Raw genomic sequence first — 15,818 nt, 5'->3', positions numbered from 1 at the left:
AAGCAGGGGAACTACTTCCCCAAAGTGACTTTTTAGTACAGAAGCCTCAACAGTGAGGTCAAAATATGCTTCCCTAAATTATAAGCATGCCCTATTTCTCAGATTCTTAAGCAGTACCCATGGTGTTCCTGACACCCTACCCCAACCAGCAATACCCTCAACACTCCACCAACTTACATGATCCTCTGGTCACTGATAACTTTTTTTAAATAGTGACTAAACTATTATTTCTGAAAAATATACCTGTCCTTAACCCTCTCTTCACAAACGGAAGGCCTGTCTTCCTCAATGCTCTAAATATGAAGCAGTGAATGGAGAGGAAGGTCCAGGCTGCCATACCATATCAGTGAGTCTGATAGCAAAGAGGCAGAAAAAGGCCCATCTCCTCAGACTTCATCAGGGAGAGAAGGGACTTTTGGAGACACATGATACTCATTCCTCCACAAGAGATCCATGGGATTGGTCACCTTTTAGAAGTCAAAGGAAGCAGTCAGTAAGAGCTGAACTAACTCCTACCTTTCACTAACCACAAGCTTAGGTTACCCAAAATCTGTACCCCACAACATAATACACAGAAAAGACATCATTCTTATTAGAACATTTATTAGGGAGAACCAATATTCTCCACAAGGAGGAAATTATTTTGTGGGGGGGAGTTTTCCTCCCTGGAAATGCTTCGGAAGAATTTTCTGTGTAATTGATGACAGATCACTGAACACAGTGCTTTTAGCAGTGGTTGGGATGGCTGGAGGCAGTGGGTCAGCCGACACTGTCAAGTGGGATTTGGTTGGGGCACAGGCTTTCTGTGGGGCACCGAATGGGGATGCTTTTGACACAATTATCTTGCCCTTAAATGCCTCAACTTTCTGCGGCTGTCTGTTCTTGTCTATGATCTGTCTAATCCTTGTCGGATAATTCTGGCCAACTAAGACAGCTTGTTGGCTGCAAGATTCGCTACATGTCACTTTGCAGGAGGGAGCCGTGTAGCTGCAGGGATAGCCCTGGACAGGCTCTGCTCTGACCTGCAGTTCTGGCTCATGCTGAGCTTTCCCAAGCTCTACTGAGGAGGAAAGGGGCTCTTGGGGACAGGTGATATCTATCCCATCCCTATGCCCTAGCTTCTCCTCTAGGAACTTTCCAATGTCAGTCTTAATTTTCTGAGCTTCAGCAGTCCCAGTAAAGGCAGCTCTACTCTTAACTCGACCTCTTTTCTGCACATATGATGACAGGGAGCTACCTTCTTCCCAGGAACTTTGTTGTTCCTCACATAGTTTCCTTAGTTTCTTCAACCTCTGAAGAAAGGTCTTCAACGATTTTTTGAAAATGTTTTCCGGAGGAGGCTGTGTGATCAAAGTTGGAGAAGATTTTCTCCCAAGCACCTTCCCTGATGTCTCCTTTTGAACAGGATGGCTCTTTCTCCTGGGTTGGGTCATTCCCAACCCTGCATCTCCTCCACCAAGCTCTCCTCCTTTGGGTCTTGGAGGGCTCACTCTCTTTGTAGCTGGTGGGAAATTCTTAGTTTGGCAAATCTGTAAGACATGCTTAGGGACCGAGGGCTCCTGCTGCTGTTCCACACGGATCCCTCTATCCTCCACGTGGACATTCAGCACCTGGGAAGTTGCCATGTTCCCACTGGAGATGCCCTGGGCATGAGTCAGTAAGCCCTTGGAAGTCAAGTTATCTAAGACAAGGGGCATGTCAGTGAAATGGGTTTGAGCTTGGCTATGCTCCCCCTGGGCCAACTTGAACTCACTCAGCATCTGATGTTTAAGCTTCTTTTCCTTGAACATCTCCTTAGACCCGCTGGTGACAGGAAAGGTCTTTCTACTGCCCTGAAGCCTTTCCATGGTATCACTGAAAGTCACTTTTTTATCCGTTGACTCACTGCCAACCAAGGGTTGCATTATGGGCAGCTCTGGGTTGCTTCTACTAGCTAGTACAGTCTGTTTCTCACTGACTTTGTCTATGATGCTGTGTGTGCGGTGCAGAAAACTCTGTCTGCCATCATCAGTTGTCTGGATACTTTCTGAAAGTTCATCATCAGGATCAGAGAATTCTCTTGTCAGGGTCCCATGCCTTTCCTTGTCAACAGGTGAGGTGATGAGGTGTGGATGATTCAGGATGGAAAATAAGCTTGTTGGTTCGATCTTTTCTCCTTGAAAATCTGCAGTGTTTCTTCCAAGGAGCTTGGAGGCCCCATCATTGGAATCCATCTCTGTCAGGTCATGGTCAGTATAAGAAAACCATCTTTTCAGGGTCCCCTGTCTTTCTTTACTCACAGGTGAGGTGACATGATCAGGACGATCCAGGACAAGGACTGAGCTTGTTCCCAACTTTTCTCCTTGAAAAGTACTGCAGATAAGAGACTTGCAGACCCTATCTTTGGAATCTCTCTGAGAAATGAATGTGGCTGAGGAGAGGTCAATATGGGAAAAAGAGCTGGAAAGGTCCTCTTTCGATTGACAGATTTCTATGGATTCAAGGACCTTGCTGGGAAGACCCCACAGCATCCTCATACGGAAAGATTTAATATGGGCTTCCAACATCTTTTGTTTGTTGGAACCAAGGAAGGGCATCTCCTGGGATGTATCAACACAGTTGGTCCTCACCCACCGGTGCTGCCAAATTTCGATGGTTTATTTGGCTGTGGGATTTTTCAGAAAGAGACATTGTCTGCTTGACTGAATGCCATGAACTACGCACACTCTCAGGCACTCGACCCTCCTTGATTTCCTCAAATTTCTTGCTCAAATGTACTGTCAGGGCATTTGCAAGTTGTTTCTGACCTAGTCTCACCCCTGAATCATTCCCTGGCAGATGCATCATACGACCTTCTAGGTCGCTCTTGGGTCCCTCGCTGTTTTCTGACTCTGAAATCAGGCTCTGAGGACGTAGCAGTGTCAGACACTCATGGACTCGGCGGGGCAGACCCCATCTGTGCTGTATGAGGCTCTTTTTAAGATGGTGTTCTAGTTTCTTCCTAAACTCAGCACTGAGTGCAAAATCTCCAGGAATGATGGAGATGGGACCATGACCTTGAAAGGACTTGACCAATGCAAGACCGGGAGCTGGAGAACAAAAGTATTCCTGGGATTTTTGAACCACAGAGGGTAAACCCCACACACTTTCCAGTACTTTCTGCAACACATTCCTCTCCAGATGGTTAATTTCAGATGGTGTAAGAGACAGTGCCTCATTCTGAGATGTATGAAAACACACTCCACAGATCCCAACCTGGAATGGAGGACTAGGTACTTGGGCTGTGAGTGGAGATGGATGTTGAGCCACAGACTGACCTTGGAGCAGAGTTTGAGGCAAGGATAGAGGCTGGGTAACAGGCAAGGACAGAGGTTGGGGATGGGGAAGTACTGGGGATTTCTGTAATGGAGACGTATTCGCAATCTCATTGAAGGATACAGACATGGAGGAACGTCCACGTGGGAGAAGAACAGTAGGATTCAGAGACTTGCTGTGCAGAGATGGGAGACCCGAGAAGAGCTGAACATATTTTTTCTCTAAATGGTCTTCAAAGCACTTAGAATATGGGGGCTGCTGATGGGTGTGCAGCCACTCTACTTTCCTATTACTGGCCAAAAAAGGAAAGGAGGTTGCCAGGCAATGCTTATCAGCAATTGAAGCTGACTTTTTCCCTGAAGAATTCGGTTGGTAGTTTGGCCTAAGATGTTTTGGGAAAGTTCCTGGTGTCTTTCCATTTTCTTTACACATCAGGAAATCGGCCCTTTTTTTGACTTGTCTCTCCAAAAGTGCCACAATGCCATGGCTGAGAAATGAGAGGTTAACAGGCACTGTGAGGTTGACCACAGGGTACCCCCCTAAAAAGCTCTCAGAAGAATGAAGGCTAAGGAGCTCTTGCATGAAATCAGATGGTACAAAATTGGAAGAAAAAGAGTCCTTGGCATGAGGCTGCCACCAGGAGAATTCTGCAGATGCAGGGCGTGAATGGTCAATGTCTCTTGATTGTAGAAGGAGAGGTGGTTGACCCACCAGAGCCACCTACAGATAACATCTCTTTTTCCAGAGGCTTCGGTATGTTGAGACTTGCTTTAGACTGAGTCACAGTGCAATCTTGCATTCGTAAAGCAGAAGAGTTTGGTCGTTTGTAATGAAAAGTACATGAATCACAGAGATTCATGGCCTGGGAAATATCTGGCAAAGAGTTCGTATCTTGTAATAGAGCAGAGTCTAATGAAAAGATGGTATGCAGAGACAAACTGGCCTCAGGTTGGAGATTGGGCTCTGCTCTCTGAATATGATGTGGTGGGAGAAGGGGAAAGGGAAGCTGTTGGGGTGGGGAATGGTCTATAGGGAACTTGGAATCCAGGGGAGAAACAGGCTTTTGTGGCAGAAGCTCCCTCAGTGGTGAGAGTGACAATAAGTGAGCTAAACGGGTGATCAGGTCAGGTGAGAGAGTTAAGGGAGGTGGTGGAGAAGGGTCAGGCCAAGGCGACACTATTAGGTCTTCTGGAGGGGTTGCTGAGTGGTCAGAAGCCAGAGTGAGTGATGACTCAGTTGCAGAAGTTGCAGAAGCCCAAGGGGATACAGAGGGAGCAGCATCTTTCAGGGAATCCCAATACAGCAGTCGCTGGACCTCAGCAGCTGTTCTGTTACACACCACACAGAGGGGGTCTGGGCATACCAGTCGACAAAAGCGGGTGGTGTCATGATGCTGGCCCAGGGGACTGCAGGAAGCAGGAGGCCCGAAGCTGTAGCCAGGACCAGAACAAGGAAAGGAGGGTCTGTTAGCCTGGCAGTGGTGGGAACCCTGGTGCCCGCTACCCACTTCACATTGCCCCCCGCCTATGACCTCCCATGCACTCTAGGGCCTCTCAACACATTCATTCACATACACATTCCAATGGCTACCCACTCCCACAACTATAGCAGGCTACAAGAAATCCCTGAGGTGAATATAACTTGCTAAAGAAAGGACTGGGGTGGGAACAGGACAGAAGGGAACAAGTAATCACCTTCTGAGAATAGAAAGCGGCTTTCTTTCCTCTTCTGCTTCTTTCTGCAAGGTTATCCGGTCTGGGAAACCATAACAGTATGTTATATATAATGAAGGTAGAGGCACAGGGATCATACAGAAGTCGCTCTGTGTAAGATCCTTAAGATATTCAACTCTGATAGCCCCAAGTATCAGTAGAAAAGGGCAAATAGTCATTGATACTATTAACAAGTTCACAGGTGTATGCGACATCATTTATAAAATTCCTTCACATACATTACCCCATGTGATGCTCAAAACCACCATGGGAAACACAGATGTCAGTGGTGACCTCCAAGAGGAATCTGAGCATCGAGGAAGTCAAAGCACTTACGCAAAGTTATGAGACAGCAGCTCTGACTCCAAGCCAGCCAGTAGTCATTCCTTGATATCTAACTTGCCCACCTACTGGGCAACACCCAGTGCCCAGGTCTATCACTCTGTCATGCCTATGGATGGGCAGAGCAGGGCCTATGAGCAGTGTCTCAGGTCTGATTGCTTTTCTGTAAGCCTCTCTGCTGAGTGCTCTGTTTTCTGAGACTGTATCTAGTAACTGACATTCTAAGCAATTATGGGCCTGAGTCCTCCTGACAGAAACAGGAAGGGTCACCCTTGAAGCTCAGATAGAGTAGGCTGACCTTACCTTTAAATGTCCCACCTTTCTTTCTCCTCCTGGCTCTGTCCTGACGCTGAGAACGAAAGAAAGACAATGAGAGGCTGGGACTCATTTATCTCACTCTCTATGAAGCTCATTCATTCATTCACTCACTCATTACACAAGAATAATATGACTCCCAAATTAATGCTGATATGTTCCTGTTAAGAATTATTAAAGGTGATCACATATTTCTAACTTTTCCTTCTCTGAAAAACTCAAAAAGGATTTTGTCAGAGAAAGCCACACTTGATATGCTCAAGCAGTCCTCAAGGAGGGCACAGACTCAGAGGCCAACAGTCAAATCTGTGCTTCCTCATAGGAAAAGTGTCCCAAACAGAACTGTGCCTCCAGCCTCTGCTCAGAGACGCTCAGCATTGCTCCCCAGGTCAACCCAATATGAAGGAAGGCTTGGTTGAATGAAGATGACAGGAGGATGTGACGTATAATCAAATTTCAGCAGAAATTGTTCTTCTTCAGAGAGAGCACACTGTCTATATAGTCCAATCAGGGTCCACAGAATTACTGTGTTTGGAATTTTATCTGGAACTCTCCACCACAGCCAGATAGGTGGTCTATGAGCTTCGGATGGAAACTTTAGTCCTCCTGAAGCCCTAAGTCTACCCAACCTCTTCCAAAGAAGAGTGGAATTCTGTCCTCTCTTCAGACTTCCCATCTAAGACCATCTCTCTGTACCAACTAAACTTACTTAGAAATGTGGGAATAGGATTGGGAAACAACAAGAGGGAATCTCCCTTGGGTGTTCACCCACAGTTCCTTACCATTTGGATGTCATTATTTTTCCCAGGGTGTGACAAATACAGGGTCAATAGGTCGTAGAACAAGTACAGATTAAACAATCCCAACCCAATCAAGCAGATGAAGTTGAGATCAATATCCAAGCAATGTGCCAAGCCAGGGCTGAGCCCTGACTCAGTATAACTGTTCAGAAAACAGAGGATATTCTCCATGATCTGAATAGTATGGCTGCCTGAAGCAACTGAGCCCTGAGTTTGCCCAGGCTTAACTATAAGCCCAGGCCTGCATCATAGAGCGTGGAAGTCACAGAGGGTTTCTGAGGGTGGAGGGAGCCATAAGAGGAGGGTGTGTCTGCATCCCTGACCCCACCCACCCAGCTGACCACACCCCTCCTGTGCCCTCCAGATCCCTCTGCCCTACCCTCCCACTCCATTTCCCAACTCTATCTTTTCTTCATGTCATGTATTTACCTAAGTGGAATTTTCTGTTTGCTCCAACAGTAAACCAGGTATTACCCAAGTCCTGCTTTACTGTTTGGAGCCCTTAACTTCAACCCCACCAACACCACAGCCTTGAAAGCCTGAAATGCTGCCTGGAATTTTTGTTGTACCCAGGCATTGGCACTCTCAGGATCACAAATGTCCTCCAATCCCTCTTATCTACAGGATGTTTTGCCTTACATTAGCCAGATATGAAACTTAACGTGCCTTTATACTTACTTTGTATTGTGAGTGTCAAAGAGTAACTTTTTACTTTAAAGTCAGCCTTAACTATTTCCAATCAGAGGGACCGATTCAAACGATTAAAACTAATATTATCAAAGAAAAGGAGCTCACTGCCCAATTTGGGTGTTTGAGAAAAGCAGGTTTTTATGGTAAATTAATCACAATGAGACAGGAGTCCAACTCAAATCTGTCCCGTGTGCTGGCTTTCATGCAGTCATTTTGTTAGACAAGGTTTATGGAGTGGTCTCTGGGATTAATAGGTGATTAGTGGAAGAAAATAGGAGGTCTGTAAAGTCCTCAGGCATACACAGTTGTTTTTAATGCTACCTCTTGGATCTCATGTACACATTTGTGGGGAGTTAATTGAAAACGTGGCAGAAATTTGGGCTGTGATGTCAGCCAGGTTATTCTGTGCAAACTTCAGTTGGCAATATCAACTTTAATCCATTTTAGCCAGTTTTTCAATCTCACGAGCAGGGACAGTTTTGGCATTTTAGCAAGTTATTGTTGTTGTTGTTGCTGCTGTTGTTTAATCTGCTGCCCTGTAAACTGATGATCTGTGTTGGTCATTGGTTTCTTGAACTCTGGGGCATGGTTTCACTAATAATTCCTTTTAAAATCTACAAAGTGAAAGTAAGTGTACAATAAGTGTATGTAACTAAACTTCACGGGATCTTGGGGGTACATTATAGCACTTATTTTTCTGAAGTTAGTGAAGTTTAAACTTTTCAAGCACTTTTGGAACATACTCTATACACAAACAGACATACACATCGACCTAAAAGGAAGAAGTTGAGGCAAAATTATCATAAATAGAGAGTTCATCTGGGTCAAGCTTGAAGATTGCAACCTGGGAACACAGATGCAAGTCACCCTAAATATACACTCGAATTAGCAGCAGTTACAAGTGGGTTTTTAAAGTCAAAAAATGAGATAAGGAATTGGGCTGATACAAAGTTGTTATCAGGAATTCTCATTGGTTTATGAAGTGATATTGATTAGTGTTTGGCTATACATTGTTAAGTTAGAGGGTGTGGGTTATAGTGTCAGCTGTGGGTTTATTGGGTTAATGTATAGGTACATGTGGCAATAGCATGCAGTTTCAAGGAGATGAATACACAGGTCAAGGAGAAAGTAGGGCCGTGATTGCTGTCTCATTTTAATGTCTGTCTAGGCCTGATAACTAAAAAGGATTCACATTCCTCAGATTAAAGTTATTTTCTTAAAAAACATCCCTACACACCCATCCTGTGACACATCAAGTGGTATTTTCAAATCCAGAATCAATTATTTCCTTCTTTTATTTCAATCTCATATTTGTCATTTTGACCCCACATTTTCTAACTCTACCTCAAATACAGAGTCCCAGCCCTCTCCATCAATTTCATAACAAGTAAGCAACTCCCTTAAACCAGGAATAGATTACAGTGCACTAAGCTACTGTGATCTAAGAGACCAAAATAGATCCCCCTTTATCACCTAAGACAGACTTTAGGGTTAAGGAAACAATGTTCCCTATAGGTCAAGGGTTCAGAGCCTGGATGGCATGGCAAATTTCCAACTTTCTATAACTAAAATCCCGTTAACCATACCAGCTTGCAGCTCTGATTGGATAGAGGACTGGCCTTACAAATATTCTTTTCTGATAAGCTATTAAAATTACAGATTGCCTGTTTCTGCCAGTTTCTAAGAGGCTTCACACAAATCACTTTTGTGTCCCATAGTTCACCTTTTGATGTAAAGAGCCAAATTCTACCTCATTTTAGTGCTGAAACCCCATTCCAAAGTGAACATGGGATGTATGTTACATATGTTTACTCATTATGGTGCGCTCAGCTCCCATACAAATATGTATACCTTTTTTCCCAAACTTGTTGAATATGTATGAATATGAATATAAATTGCAGCCTGTCCTTCCCCTGTTCCAACAGAGAGCAGTACCTTCATTCCACGCTGGATCCTTTCCCTTCCTGGGTTGCAAACTAAGAAAAGCAATGAGGCTCTCCTTTCTACTATTAAGCCATCCTGGTGGTCTTTTGGATGATACTACTGATCTCAGCAGTCTTTCCTAGCAAAGGGGGACCCAGGCATATCAAAGCCTTAGGGCAGAAAGTAGTCTTAAGCAACCTCACCTGATTACACTGTGGACCATGTAAATGTAATCTTTTCCTGAGTGCCTTGGTATCAAAAAAAAAAAAACCTTAAGAACATCTGCTCTATATTTTATATAATCATCCCTGCAAATGTCCAAATACCAACTACCTGTCATACTTTATTCAGGCTCCTCTTGTCAGGCTTAAATAATCCCAGTATCCCCCACCCCTGACCCATCTTCCTATATGTCCTTTTTTAAACTCTTTATCATGATAGCTGTCCTCTAAACTGTCTCTTAACTTCTCATATCTTTCTTAAACTATTGTTAGAGAAAAATAAATATGGCCTGAGAAAGACTCTTTAGTTCTATATTTGAGTCCTGGCAGATGAACAGTAACCTAGCTTAATAGTCAGACAACTTGAAAACTCAAAAGTATCCACCTGCAACAATACCTGAGTTTTGGCCAATTCCAGCGGCCATACTTCAACAACTCATAAACTGCTGAATGTTCAAACTGCATTCAAATAAGGCAAAGACTGAGTTGTAACCACTCTCACTCTTTCTGTATCTCACTTCCAATTCCTGTACATCACTTTACCCTTTTTGTCTGTAAATTTGTTCTAAACACGAGGCACCCCTGTAGTGTCTGTGATCTGTTGTGATTCTGGGGGCTGCCCAAGTCACTAATTGGTCATTGTTCAGTTATACTCTTTTAAATTTAATTTGGCTGAAGTTTCTTTTAACACTATAAAGCTCTTTATTTGACACCCATGGGCCATCACTGTTACTTGATCTCTTTGAAAGGGTAAGACAGCCTTCAAGCCAGGACAGGTCTCCTTTCAATTATGCAGGAGCAGTTAACCTGCCTTGAGGATAAAATCTGCCAAGAGATGCCACTTCCTCATCTCTTTAATATGGAGCCTCAGCCAAGTTTTCATCTAATAAATATTTACTACTGCAAACTAGGAGACAGAATCATCTGTAAGGAATGGGCTCTGCCCTTGACCTCATGGTGTGGTTGGAGCAATTAGTTCTACACAGCTCAAGAGCCACACAAACATAGAAGAGAGGTTCCCCTGCCCGCCTGCCCCCGCCGCCCCGCATTTAGAATTGCCAAGCGATCTCTGGAATAGATGCTGTGAGTCATAACTCCTGAGACACATCAAGCTCTTTAGCAAAAACAATCTGCATGTGCACTCTCTCCAATTTGCTGATATGAATTAATGATTCTTTGAGGAGATGTTCAAAGAACAGCTTCTCTCTTTTAAAATGTCATTCATTGGCTAGTTATCTTTACAAACATATGTGTGCCTACAGTTAAAACCTTCATGAAGTTTCAGGAAAAAGGTTTTTCCCCAAATGCTAATAAGATTCCCTTTCTGAATATGGTTGAAGCTCCTTCAAAATTTAAAGAAACAAGAGACTAGAGATATATTTATTTTCTTTTTTTGTACCACCAACAGTAAATTCCATTGACACTGAGTGGGAATGCTTCACAGCACTTATCCTTTCTGCACTAGCACCAACTATAAACAATAAATTTGCCCACTTTATAAAGAATTCTACTTCCAGGTATCTCAGTGCATTTTCATAACCTATGAGGTTAGCAGGTCAGGTACTGTGCCTATTCTTTTTCTTTTTCTATTTGTTTTTATTGTAACAGGCACTTCGATCTTCCTGTGAATATTGTGCCTACTTTATCAATGAATGAAACCAAAGCCCAGAGAGGGTAGGAGACTTCTCTACACCAGACAGTAGTAAATATTAGAGTCCTAATAAATAAATTCCCTATATTCATGATGCTTCTACTTTACACAATATTAATATATAATTTCTTAAAGTAAAAAGCATGCCCTAATATTAAAATAACTTGTATGGTTAAGAATATTCATTTTGTCCATTAAATGCTGGCAAATTTGAGAAGCAACAAAAAGCTATTTTTGGTATTCTATCACCTCTTAGATAACTTTTCCTTTCCACTCTTAGCATCAGTGTCTTCATAGTTTTTTTTTTTTTTCTATCTCCCTCTTAAAATCTGCTTTCAAGTACTATATTGTATATGACTCCCAGTCATGTAATGTAAAAGTTTAACATGTCATCCCTCCCAGGAAAACATTTCACACATTCTACATACATCTAACTCCAAGCCTTGTAATAAGCTCTTACCAAAGCATGTTAGGCAGCCTTTGGGAGGTGGCAGAGGTGGCTTCTGGTAGGATGAGTCTGTCTCACCACCGGCCCCATGACATCTTCCCAATTTACCTACATCGCCACCCAGAAGTCTGGTCTTAGATTTCACACTGCGCTTGGTTTTATTATCTCCAGAAGTCTTTTTCAAATGCTCTTAGAGTAATATGCTACCATTTGAGGATGCTCAGCACAGATAAACTATTAGTTTAAGACTTTCATATGTTCTCAATTTTCTAGGAAGTTTCCTCAATGCTCACACCCTCACATCCTGATCACTGTCCCTGTGATAAGCCACAGGTTTTCAGGATCCCCAAAGGCCTGAAGAACAACAGGTTTTTAAGGCAAAATCCTTTATAATTCTATTTTTAAATAGTAGTTTTATCCCAGCACTTTAGGATGCCAATGGGGGTGGATCATCTCCCTTTTGCAGATCGAGAGACCTGCAAAAAATACTCCTAGACGTTATACATTAGTCCAGCAAAGTCAAAGGATACAAAATAAAGACAAAAATCTATTGTTTCTAAATATTATCAATGAGTATATAGGCAAGAAATTTAAAAATGCAATATCATATGCATCATTTCTCATGGCTGTCAGCATACTACTAAGGAAGAGAGGAGAATAAGCTAAAGCATAAATATTACTATTCCTAAAGGATGTCCTTCAAGAAAGGAAGGCTTTGTCTTGACTGTGTTTATATAAATCTTTAAAATATTTGACCAAAAAATTTTTTACATAAATGTAAGTCACAACCAATGAAGTAGAAACTAGTTCACTGTGTCCAAATACAAACTCCAGGCAACCACAAAAAAAAAATCATGTTCTCATGGACCTTCCACAGTAAATAAATAATGAAGATGACATGCTCAGATTGTACAACATCAGTCAGGCTTCAAATGTGACTTAGTTAATAGGCTGAGTAAACGGGAACCCAAGAATGTATTGGAAAGACCTGTTACAAGATGGGTTAGTACAGATTTGTTTATAAAAACCAATCAAGCACTTCGAGTAAGTAGAATTAAATATTCTCAACTGGATACAGCAAATGAAGCTATGGAGTATACTGATGCCATCAATTTTTTATTAATGGTTTTCCCCTAAAAAAGAAAATTATTCAGGTAGATGTTCAAAACAATCACCTTAACTCAGCTCAGTGGAAAAATAGCAAAACTAAGCTCCTCTTTCCCAAACCTCAGTAATGTGAAGATGTTACATAAGTGGCTCACCTCACCAAGTATTCCTACTCATTAGAGAATTAGAGAATATTTCTTGGTGCACCCATAGCTTATTTCCTTTATAGAAAATAAAAAGTCAACTACAATACAAATCTCAGTAAACAGCAGTATTTCCAAGCATCTGTGATTATGTAAACTATGTGTCTGTAAGAAATAGTAAATAAAGCGATGAAAATACATTAAAATAGTTTGCATTTGGCATCATTCTATGGTCAACCATTCTTTATATATATATATATATATATATATTTTTTTTTTTTTTTTCCAGGACAATTCATTTATTTAGCGAGGGCAAGGCAGGGAAGCGAGGAGGGAGGGCGGGGGCAACCTCTCACCCTCACAGGCACCAGGCCTTGTTTCTCCCCCAGATAAGCTAAGGTCGGCCAGGGCTGAGGGGAGTGAGGCAGGGAGGATGCAGGAGCCTGTGGGAGCCAGAGAAGCTGGGGTCAGAGGTAGAAGCTGGAGCTGTTGGGGGGTGAAAGGTGAGTCACGGTCAGAGATGAAATGCAGCTTGGAGAGAGGGGTCCAGTGTAAACCAGGACTTACAAGTCTAGAGGTCAACTGAGATTCATAGGGGGTCAAAGAGAACTTGGTGCCAGAGGTAGGAGCTGAGGCTCAGGTGGGGGGGTCAAAGGTGAGGCAAGGTCAGAGGTGAAGTGCAGCTCAGAGGAAAGGGTCAAATGTAAACCAGGACTAACAGATCTACAGGTAAAATGGGAATCATGGGGGGCAGGGGTCAAAGGTGAAGCAGAGGTCAGGGGTGAAGGATGGCCCACAAAGTTAAAGGCGCAGTTTCCAGAGTCAGAAGGGGTATAGCGGGGATCCTCCTGGAATGTCAATGTTGGAAGAGCTCAAGGGGGTCAAAGATGCATTAGGGCTCAAGGGTCAAAGGGGAGCCAGGGTCGGAGATGAAGTAACCAGAGGCAAAGCGAGCTCCAAAGGCATTGTTAGGGTCAGGGCGAAGTCACAGGGGTGAGTCAGGCTTGGAGGGGAAGTGGGGCTCTAGGGGTCAGAGATGGGGGGCCTGGGGGGTCAAAGGTCAGAAGCCTCAAGGGGACAGACATGAAGCGATGGGAACAGCCTAGGCCACCTCCTCCTTGGCCTCCTCCTCGAACTTGCCCTCCTCGGCCGTGGCGTCCTGGTACTGCTGGTACTCAGACACCAGGTCGTTCATGTTGCTCTCGGCCTCGGTGAACTCCATCTCGTCCATGCCCTCGCCTGTGTACCAGTGCAGGAAGGCCTGTGCTGGAACTTGGCCGTGAACTGCTTGGAGATGCGCTTGAACAGCTCCTGGATGGCCAAGCTGTTGCCGATGAAGGTGGCAGCCATCTTGAGGCCGTGGGGCAGGATGTCGCACATGGCCGTCTTCACGTTGTTAGGGATCCACTCCATGAAGTAGCTGCTGTTCTTGCTCTACACGCTCAGCATCTGCTCATCCACCTCCTTCATGGACATGTGGCCCCGGTACACAGCCGCCACAGTCAGGTAGCGGCCGTGGCGCAGGTCGCATGCGGCCATCATGTTCTTGGCATCGAACACCTGATGGGTGAGCTGAGGCACCGTCAGGGCCCAGTACTGCCGGCTGCCCCGGCTGGTCAGGGGCGCGAAGCAGGGCATGAAGAAGTGCAGGCGCGGGAAGGGCACCATGTTCACTGCCAGCTTGTGCAGGTCGGCGTTGAGTTGACCTGGGAAGCGCAGGCAGGTGGTGACCCCGCTCATGGTGGCCGACACCAGGTGGTTGAGGTCCCCATAGGTGGGGGTGGTCAGCTTGAGGGTGCAGAAGCAGATGTCGTAGAGCGCCTCGTTGTCGATGCAGTAGGTCTCGTCTGTGTTCTCCACCAGCTGGTGCATGGACAGCGTGGTGTTGTAGGGCTCCACCACCGTGTCTGACACCTTGGGCAAGGGCACCACGCTGAAGGTGTTCATGATGCGGTCTGGGAACTCCTCCTGGATCTTACTGATGAGCAGCATGCCCATCCCGGACCCCGTGCCGCCCCCCAGCGAGTGGGTCAGCTGGAAGCCCTGGAGACAGTCACAGCTCTCGGCCTCCTTCTGGACCACGTCCAGGACAGCATCTACCAGGTCCGCACCCTCCATGTAGTGCCCCTTTGCCCAGTTGTTGCCTGCTCCAGATTGGCCAAACACGAAGTTGTCCAGCCGAAAGATCTGCCCAAAGGGGCCAGAACGGACAGAGTCCATGGTGCCGGGCTCCAGGTCCACCAGAACCGTTCTGGGGACATAATTTCCTCCTGTGGCCTCGTTGTACAGTACACGTTGATTCTCTCCAGTTGCAGGTCACTGTCCCCATGATATGTGCCTGTGGAGTTGATGCCATGTTCGTCACTGATAACCTCCCAAACTTGGCCCCAATCTGGTTGCCGCACTGGCCGGCCTGCAGGTGCATGATCTCCCACATGGCGGTTGCAGTGAGGGTGGACGCAGCAGTGGTGGCGCGGGCGTGGGGAGCTGCAGCAGCAGCACGGGTGGAGGAGGATGGTCAACCATTCTTTAAAATCAACTGCCTCTCTATCATTCTCCTTCTCCCTCCTTCTCTTTCTCTCCATATATACACACGTGTATATTTACTTATATATACACACATATACATACACATATGCATGTATATATGTATATTATACATACACATATGCATATATATGTATATATACATATATACATACATATGTGTGTACAACTATGTATTTATATATTTGTGATATACATGCTTTTGGTGTATCACAAAATTTATCTAAGAAATAAGGTGGCAACAGTAATTCCACATTTATTTAAAATCTTTCCCCTCAAGATATTTATATCAATTCTTAAAATATCTCCTTAAGAGAACCATGAAGTCAATCTCTTTGCAAGAGTAAACTAGCCAGGCCTCATCAAATACAACTGCAGCTCAATTAAAAATAATACATTATTTCACTGACTATTAGCTCAGATTATTCACATAGGATCTCAAGTCTTACACAGGAATTCCTAGGAGTCCCTCGGGTGTGTTTTATGGGAGTTTATGAACAGTCCTCCCTATTACCAAGTGAGTTCCACCATGTTCTTTCCATTCTAACTCCTTTCAATGATGTCTGCAGCTGGAGAAATAACATGAGGCATTTATTAAATTCAGTACAACAGCAGCTCAGTATAA

The 15,818-nt window shown here is 44.3% G+C and overlaps 2 pseudogenes; both read right to left on the bottom strand.

The window, feature by feature from the left end:
• Nucleotides 1-638: 638 nt before the first annotated feature.
• On the bottom strand, nt 639-6,634 carry LOC105709211 (spermatogenesis-associated protein 31D1-like; annotated as a pseudogene).
• A 7,114-nt stretch (nt 6,635-13,748) lies between these two features.
• On the bottom strand, nt 13,749-15,083 carry LOC105711143 (tubulin beta-4A chain-like; annotated as a pseudogene).
• Between the last annotated feature and the right edge of the window lie 735 nt (nt 15,084-15,818).

This window comes from Aotus nancymaae, unplaced genomic scaffold, assembly GCF_030222135.1.
Source record: "Aotus nancymaae isolate 86718 unplaced genomic scaffold, 86718_ANA_hifiasm-v0.15.2.pri h1tg000041l, whole genome shotgun sequence".
Classification (NCBI taxonomy): Eukaryota; Metazoa; Chordata; class Mammalia; order Primates; family Aotidae; genus Aotus; species Aotus nancymaae.
The sequence above is the reverse complement of the archived record's forward strand: the minus strand, read 5'-3'. Positions and strand labels throughout refer to the sequence as shown.